This window comes from Macrobrachium nipponense, chromosome 41 (genome assembly GCF_015104395.2).
Source record: "Macrobrachium nipponense isolate FS-2020 chromosome 41, ASM1510439v2, whole genome shotgun sequence".
Classification (NCBI taxonomy): Eukaryota; Metazoa; Arthropoda; class Malacostraca; order Decapoda; family Palaemonidae; genus Macrobrachium; species Macrobrachium nipponense.
The window spans coordinates 8,773,944-8,783,943 of record NC_061102.1 but is presented as its reverse complement, the minus strand read 5'-3'; the positions used below and the strand labels follow the sequence as shown (position 1 = coordinate 8,783,943).

General features: G+C 36.2%; 1 long non-coding RNA gene across 4 annotated transcripts in view; it reads right to left on the bottom strand.

The window, feature by feature from the left end:
- LOC135212487 (uncharacterized) overlaps window positions 1-10,000 on the bottom strand; it is a 233,863-nt gene that overhangs the window by 213,225 nt on the left and 10,638 nt on the right. The window lies entirely within an intron of this gene.

Genomic DNA, 10,000 nt, shown 5'->3' with positions numbered 1-10,000 from the left:
TTCCTTGGATTTCCATGCCAAACGTCCCCTGGACTTCACCAAACATTTCCAGGACTTCCATGCAAACGTTACCCGGACTTCCACAAACATTTCCAGGACTTCCATGCAAACGTTACCCGGACTTCCACAAACATTTCCAGGACTTCTACGCAAACGTTAGCTGGACCTTGCCAAAGGTTCCCCCGGACTTCCACAAACATTTCCAGGACTTCCATGCAAACGTTACCCAGACTTCCACAAACATTTCCATGACTTCTACGCAAACGTTAGCTGGACCTTGCCAAAGGTTCCCCGGACTTCCACAAACATTTCCAGGACTTCCATGCAAACGTTATTCGGACTTCCACAAACATTTCCAGGACTTCTACGCAAACATTAGCTGGACCTTGCCAAAGGTTCCCCGGACTTCCACGAACATTTCCAGGACTTCCATGCAAACGTTACCCGGACTTCCACAAACGTCCCCTGGACTTCCACAAACATTTCCAGTACTTCTACGCAAACGTTAGCTGGACCTTGCCAAAGGTTCCCCAGACATGAATAAATATTTCCAGGACTTCCATGCAAATGTTACCCAGACTTTCACAAACATTTCCAGTACTTCCACACAAACGTTAGCTAGACTTCTACAAACGTTCCTAGGACCTCCATACCAAACGTTCCCTGGACTGCCGCAAACATTTCCAGGACTTCTATGCAAACGTTAGCTGGACTTTACCAAACATTTCCCGAACTTCCATAAACATTTCCAGGACTTCCAGGCAAACGTTACCCGGACTTCCACAAATGTTCGCTGATTTCAACAAACATTTCCAGTACTTCCCCACAAACGTTAGCTAGACTTCTACAAACGTCCCCTCGACATCCAACACATCTTCTCGCCAGCCGCATCCCGGCGCTACGTTCGCAGAGCTAATGAGCGTTTATCATGAGAACAACGTTTTTAATTTTAATTAAGGCTCGAGAGAAGGACATTTCAATAACCAAACGGGTGTTACAGAGAGCATTTGGCGGTAGCAGCGGTAAACCGCTCATTCAGTCTGGTGTTTATAAACAGTATTAGGTTATTTCATCGCCAAATTCACCATCTGCCTCTGCTCCGTGAAACAGCTGCAAGTTCCTTGTTGCAAGGAAGTTGCAACTCGCAATTTTGCAGTTTTTAATTATTATTATTTTTTTTGCTTCAATTGGAGGTTTAATGTGATTTTTTTCATGTCATCATGTCAATGTATTGCGTGCAATGTGTAAGTCATTATGAATGTGTGTCATTTACATACGGCTTTCCAAGTTGACAAAATAAATTCATGATGAAAAAAAATCATAATAAACAAAACGTATTTATCATCGTAACTAAAACTTATCTCTGTTTAAGCTGACCTTCTCATGGCACGAATTTAGCTGTTCAATTTAACTGGCTACAAGACTTCGTAGAACGAAGCCATGTCTATAATGTTTAGACGTGAGGGGGTTTTTCTCTGGGGGGGGGGAAGGGGAAGGGGTTAGGTAATGAAGGTGGAGGTTTGGCCCCAATCTTCGGCTCTACAGGTGGCTCGCATATAAATGCGAGCTGGATTAAAGGTGTCGGACTTATGAATGTAGATGGCGCTGTAGAACTACAAAAACTCCAACTTAGACCTAAGTGTTAGTTATGTATACGTGCACCAAATTTTGTATTAAGCGGCTTTGTGTGGTCCAACTTAGGCGTAAGTGTTATTTATAAAGGTGTTTCAAATTCTGTCAATTGCTTTGACAAGTGTTACTTATATATAGGTGTTTCAACTTGGATGTAAGGGTTACTTATAGAGGTGTTTCAAATTCTGTCAATTGTTTTTCAAGTGTTGCTTATGTGTGTGTCCCAACTTGGATGTAAGGGTTACTTATAAAGGTATCTCTAATTCTGTAAGTTGCTTTGTAGGTGTCACTTATATATAAGCGTTCCAAAAGCTGTAAATTGCTTGGTGTTATTTATGTATAAGTGTTTCAAATTCTGTAAGTTGCTTTAAGTTGCTTTGTAAGTGTTACTTATATATAAGCGTTTCAAATGCAAATTGCTTGGTGTTATTTATATATAGGTGTTCCAAATTCTGTAAGCTGCTTTGTAAGTGTTACTTAAAATATGTGTTCCAAATTCTGTAATCTGATTTTAAGTGTTACTTATATAAAGATGTTCCAAATTCTGTAAGCTGCTTGTATGTACGTGTTACTTACTTACATATAGGTGTCCCAAATTCTGTGAGTAGCTTCGTACGTGTTACTTACATACAGCTGTTACTCACTCAAGTAGAAGACAATTCAGGTTTTGACCATCATGAATTTATAAGTTGCATTGCAAGTGTTATATACTTCTGTAGAAGCGTCAAGTTGCAGGTTGCCGAGTCAAACCAATTGTGTGTGACTAGAATTAAGTAAGCGTTGTGATGACACTGTATCATAATTGTAAGTAGTATAAACGGGACTTTTTTTTTTTTTCTTTTTGTGCCATAAGTACGTGTCATCATTGTTCTCTCATTTACAAGCGTAACCACTACCACTACTTATCAAGTTTTGCAAATTAAAGCATCATTCGAATAATATTAACTGACTAAGATCATTCCTTTACAAAATTGGCATTACTGGTGTGGGCATATTTGTCCATGAAATATCATTACACACACACACACACACATCTATAATAAGTATATAAATCCAAAGATAAAAACGAGGAATATTGCATTCAAAATGTCACACTTATTTACCAATAAAAAAAATGCAGCACAGCAAACAACACTCTTATACGAATAACAGTGGTATTTTGCAAAGCAGTATTCATAAATACTGCAATATGCACGCATAGGTTCTTGTGGCCTGATCAGAAATTAAATGACACATTTTAAGATGCCAACTCCACATGAATACACAGATGACATATAGAGTTCTCCTTTTACCCTTGAGAGTTTGTGAAGAAAGAAAGGTATACAAATTCCCTCCCTGAAATTGGGCATGCATGCAGTGTATAAAGCTAATAATGGCATTACAGAGGTTACAATGAAGTCTGAAGGTGTAGCACAGTATACACTGTATGCCATTACAGGCACTACACTGAGGGTGTCAACAACACCTATTCAAGGCTAATATCACCACAGGTGATGAATCTGCTAGAAAAATGCAAACGGCATGACAGATGTGCCTGTTATCCCTGACGCTATTGATGGTAGGTATAGTACATACAAGGTCTCAGATATGTAATATGTTATTCATGAATGTGTGGCATTTCTCTGGCGTTGCATACAAAGGACACTGCCATTAGAACCACTGCTATGTCTGTCTGGGTATAAAACGCATTCCAAACGCTCGTCAATTCTTGAACATGAACTGGTTGCGCCAATATATCTTTGACTAAAAAATGGTGAAAAATTATCTAAAATCCCTTTAATTTTTTCTAGCAATGTTCATTATTAAGGGATTACCTAACAACTTGTTTGGACAGCAAGCATCCGATAGATTCTGCAAGTCATGGAAATGGATCTCTCGACTTCATTTGTTTGACCGGAATATCATTACTGACATATGTACTTAACTTCCTATAAGGATTTTGATCAGGCTGGAAAAAGCTGTCAACGTATTTGCACTTTTGACTTTTCTGCCTGTACATTTTATTATCATTATTATTATATCATATTATTATTATATTATTATTATTATTATTATTATTATTATTATTATTATTCCGCAAGAATAGAAGTACTACACAGGCCATTATTAAATTTCTCTCTATTGCAACAAAGGCTTATCAAGAGAAGAGTTTCTGTGTCTGCTTCTTCCTTGACTTGAGAAAGGCATTTGACACTGTGTCACACAAGACACTTTTGGATAAACTACATCATTATGGGTTTCGTGGCCAATTTCATCTATACCTAAAATCATACTTTGCTAACAGAAGGCAGTTTGTAAGCGTAAATGGTGTTGATTCTGATGTTAAAGTGGTTACATGTGGTGTGCCTCAAGAGTCTATACTTGGTCCTCTTTGTTTTAATATATTTATAAATGACCTACCTAATGCAGTGCAGGCCGAAACAATTTTATTTGCGGATGATGCTGCTTTTCTGCTGGTGTCCCATTCATTCACCGAGCTTATGAATAAAGTTAGGAATTTGTTTAGTGAACTTGAGGTATACTTAAAAGCAAATATGCTAACTCCTAATACTAGTAAGAGTAAGTTGATGTTTGTACTGACCAGGTCTCCCCAAGAACTTCCCGCCCTATCTTTCGCTGATGGCATTATTGAATGGGTAACGGACTTCCAATGCTTAGGCTTGACTATCACTAATACCTTGACATATAAAAGACATATTAATAATTTCTCACTTAATGTCAGCCGTATAACTGGAGCAATTATTAGTACTCGTGATTTCTTGCCGACTGACATATTGCTAAACTAGATTATGCTCTAGTGCTCCCCTACTTGAATAACCACCTCTTAATATGGGGCTCGGCACCTGTTACTGTGCTTAAGAGATTGAAGGTACGTGTCAACATCTTGCTAAGAATAATTCTGGGAGTCAGATATGAGGATGGAAGACCGGTGATGGGCACATCGGAACTATATACACGTTTGCAGATACCAAACATAAGTAGCTTGTATAAACTAAGCTTATTCAAGTTCTTGAGGAGACTGCTTATGGGTGAGCTGACTTACTTTTATGATCTTTTGTTACGCCCCAACTTAAGTTCCCATGAATATGTTACTAGGGGCCGTGGTTATTATACACCTATCATACGTACGGAGGTTGAAAGGAGATTCCTCCACTATCAGCTGATTGGGCTTAACAATGAACTTGGCAGAAAACTTTTAGAAGGTTCCTTTTATGTTTCTCTCAGAAATTACAAAACACTGTTACTCGCACAACAGTAGGTATTTTAAGTAGTGTTGACTGTGCTTTTTAAAGACTCTTTTTAGTTGCCCAGGTATTTTTTATTCCTTGGAACACAAGCTGGACCTATATGTTATTTTATTGGCATTTGTATCAATGCTTTTTGTGTTGCAAGCTGGACTTGTCTTGTTTTGTATTTTAATGTCTTACTTAGTATTACAATCCTTTGTTAAAATAGGCTCGACCCATGTATTTTTATGTCTGTGTTTTAGCTTGTAAGTCTGTATAACTTTTATGTAAAACCAGTACACTGCTTTCTTTAAGTTATCGCCATATAAGCATTAAATTGCTTCGGCGAATTTTCTGCTTATTTTATGAATTTGTAACAAATAAGGACAAACAAATATACTATTGTATACTATACTATTATTCAAAAGATGAGACCTATTCATAAGGAACAAGCCAACCACAGGGGGCCACTGCCTTGAAATCCAAGCTTCCAAAGAACATGTTCATTTGAAAGCAGTAACAGAAAGCAACGGGTAATACAGAAAGAAGAGACCAGACATTATAAGGGGGGACAATTAATTAACAAATTAATGAATAAACAGAGACAACATTAAGCTAAATTTACGATCACCTGCGCTCAATCACGACCTAGTGGTTCAACGCAGAAATCAGCATGACACACACGGCCGTACCCTTTTCTCAGTGTTAAATTCCAACACCAGCTACGATTTATAGCAACCTGCGGTACAATGCAAGTAAAGATACACTCGATAGCACCACTCTCGCACGACGAATCAATAAAGACACTCTCAATTTATATCCAGTTGTACCAGAAGCTGTGAATCCAATTAAAATTCCACGGAGCCAACGCAATGTTCATACGGTCAAAATTGCCAATACACACTCTACTACGTTCAAGATCATAATTGGTATTTATTGAATGAAGCGGTTTTCTGTCTATATTCAGAAGGTTCTAGAGCTCTTTCAGGCACTGTATCTAGCAAAGGAGACAGCCGCTTTTCGATGCTATGTAAAGGTAAATGGCGCTGCAAAGTCAAAGTTGTTTATTTATTCAATTCCACTGCATTGATGAACAGTATTGTGGCAAATGCAATCTTAGTGTAAGTATACGAAAAACAAGTTATGTTACAGTTAAGAGTTACATGATATACGATTATTAATTTGACATTTTGTGAACCAAATTCGTTTCCTCAATTCTCCTATCAACTATCCAAAATCTCAAAATAGTGATGGATTAATCTTTGAGTCAACTACATTAAATATTTTTTAAATATCAATGTATATCTATCTACCTATTTTTGTTGACATAGACAAAATTAGAGAAATGAACAGTCTATTGTGAAAAATACTTTAAACTGTACTTCAGAAAATATCTAAATATAAATCATCAGATTTATCTACTTATACCAAAAATTATATTTCACGAGGATTAACGCCTAAAATGTTAATAATCCTGCTACTATAATAGATTCACATCAACCATGCATCTGATGTCTAAGCCAGTCCTTACGATGCTCCTGATTGGCTGTTGATAAGCCAATCATAGGACTGGAGACTCTCAGTCTCTCTCTCGAGAGAGTTCACTTAGGCAGGGTGTACTATGTTCCACCTCTCCTTAGGGGTACTTTTGAAAGGCGTGTCCCTCAGGAGAGGTGGAACATACACCATGCCTATGTGAACTCACTCGAGAGAGACAGAGTTTCCAGCACTGTGATTGGCTTATCAACAGCCAATCAGGAGCGTCGTAAGGGACGCGCCTAGACATCAGATGCACGGTTGATGTGAATCTATTATAGGTACAAGTAAAAAATAATAAGGCAATCTATAAACTACAAATTGCAATCTATAAAATATGATGCTATAGTACTGTACTCATCAAGAATCGCTATCTCGTTATACCAAATATATATAGTGTTCCACTTGGACTGATCACCTGTAAGGTTTAATTAATAATCCTGGTATAGGTAAGAGTAAAAAATATATATATATATCATATATATATAATATATATAGTATATAATTATATATGTAATATAGATTACAATCTATAAAATATAACACGGGCATTAACACGAGTACCCGTTACCAATACCCCGTTAAATACGACACCAACCCATAATAGAAATTCCTCCCAAAATTATATAAGTAGAACTTGGTTAATATCTTAAGTATATATTTAATATCTTGAAGTATACACTTAAAAATATCTTAATGTACTTAATAATATCCTAAGTACATACCCGGTTCTCTCAAGAAAGGAGCTCTCTAAAATTATAACCATGAAAGTACGATCACCTGTAATTCAGGTGTGCCCCCCACCCAACACCTCAACCCCACCCCCCCAGGGGTACAGAAACTTCGAAATTATCACCCGATGTTGACCAGTTTGCGCCCAGATACCAATATGACTTTTTTTATTTATTTATTTTTTTTTAATGATGGGTTGAAGCGTACCAACACGCTTTTTAAAAAATGTTCTTAATACTTTTAATATTTTATTTTTAATGCTATAGTTTTTCTTGTGTTTTTCTTACTGATTCTGGGTTAAAATGCAACAATGTGCTTTTGTTTTTATTTTCTTATGCTTTGGTTAAAGGATACCAATTTTTTTCTTTAATGCTGGGTTTAAAATGACCAATATTCATTTTTTCTTTTTTTCTATTACTGTTAAAAGGTACCAATTTGTTTTTGCTTTTATTTCTAATGCTTGGTTAATATCTCCAAATAGTTTTTTTTTTTGCTTTTAGTTCTAAAGCTTGGTTAAATGGTACCAATATGATTTTATTTTTATTTTTAATGCAATATATTTTTTCTTTTTTTATCTTGGGTAGAAATGCATCTACATGTATTTTTTTCTCTTTTTATAATGCGGGATTTAAAGGTAACAATATGCATTTTTCTTACTCGGGGAGTAAGCTTACAAACTACTTTGCTGTGGTTGTTGTTGAGGGGGCGCGGGTATTTCACGTTGAGTTAAAGATAAATGAATTTTAGGAGAGGATATTTATTATTTATTTATTAAAATGAAAGTGTAAAAAGTAATGTGCGTGTTTAACATTAGAGAGAAATTATTTCTAATAAAATAGAGCATTTACTTTAATTTTCGTTGGTGGAACAAGGCTCTATTTGCCCGTAGATTTCAGCACATTTTAATTCACATTAAAAGTTGGGAATATAATGTTTTACAACTTATGCGTGAGGGAGAAAATCTTGCATGCACCCAGAGTAAGCTGGAGGCCGGATCACGTCTTCTTTTCTTTAGTTTTGTTTTTAATGCTGGGTTAAAAGGTACCAAAATACTTTTGCTTTTATTTTTAATGCTGGGTTACCTACTTTCACAGATTCAATGCTTTTATTTTCCGGAAATGAATGAACAACAGACATCCTCCTTCGCTGTTATTAATAATACACAGCAAACTGATTTGTCTATATTCATGAATTTACAAAAAGAATCTTCAGTTATCAGTTAAGTATACTATATTACAAAACTTTTGGTTTACATACAAGCTCAGCACTTTTTTTTACTTATAATTACCTTTAAAAGTAGTTCTACTATTACAAAGTTACAAAGACATACGTAATGAGTTTGAGCATTTGCATATAATATCATAAACATATAATATATATATATATTATATATATATATAATATATATTAATATACATATATATATATATAGATATAATACGCACAGATTTGCACACGATCTGAAAACCGCATAACAACTGTTAATTTAGATATAATTCTACAACACCAACAACAACAAAACAACAATAACTTTAATTAAAGCATAAATATATATTTACTGTTCCCACAATTTAACAATAAATACGACAGATTTGCACACGATCTGTAAACCTGCATAACAACTGTTAATTTAGATGTTAATTCTACAAAAACAACAAGATAACAACAATAACTTTAATTAAAGCATAGAACAGCAACGCTTCTGGGACAAACACCATTCCCCAGAATGCAATAGCAACGCGAACAAGCGCAGTGCGTAAAAGAATACTTGGTATACACCATAGCAACAACTATTTGCGCCCCTGAGAGAGAGAGAGAGAGAGAGAGAGCCCAGGGAAGGCCACGAAGGGTGGGGGGGGGGGGGGGGGGGGGGGGGGGGGGTGTTGGAGATAACGAAAGAATGAAGGAAACCCAGTCCAAGCCACCGAGAAGGGCAGAAAAGAAGAAAAAGGTGAGGAAATGAACCCAGATGTTTTGCCCACTTGTGTAATGAGAGCTGATTCTCTCTCTCTCTCTCTCTCTCTCTCTCATACGAATTAATATCTTTATTCCTCTCTCTCTTTCTACATGTTTTAAACTGATCCCTCTCTCTTTCTCTCGCTTCATGTTTTAAATCGATGTCAGTTTTACCCTCTCTCTCTCTCTCTCTCTCTATCTCGTACGAATTAATGTCTCTCTCTCTCTCTCTCTCCTGCTCTGTTTTACAAATCGATGTCAGCCTTACCCTCACTCTCTCTCTCGTACGAATTAATGTCTCTCTCTCTCTCTCTCTCTCTCTCATTATCATGATGAATCCATGGCCCTTTTATTCGTCTGTCCTGTCATTTGTGATGGGGACACAGGGTGCGTTCATAAGTACTTCCTGTGGCGAACGAAAAACTGCTCTCGTCTAGTCAACAGTTACTACAATTTTTGGGAATATTTTAATCTATTTTTTCTAAGTATTTATAAATATTTTTTTTCAATGCTTTTCATCTCTTACGGGTTCAAAACATATATCAAAGAAGAGATGGAATGAGGCTGGATATCTATCGAAGGTGAATTAGGCGTGACAGAGGATATGGTCTAAACCTTTTACAATTTTTTTCCATTCAGAAGACGAACCCTATTTACCGGTGTTCATTTGATAAGACGTTACGTAATAGAAGGTAACAGGAAATACAGAAAGATAAACTCGATAATGTGTCTTAACATCGCCAAGACAAAGCAATGAAATAATAAACTTATTCATAAAAAATACTCTTATTTATTTAAAAAAAAAAAAAAACGTTTCTACTAATTTCAATTTGCGTTCGGCCGTGGAAAGTCAGCGATAGACTAAAACAGCTCACAAAAACGGTCCCATATCTCTCTCTCTCTATCTATCTATCTAT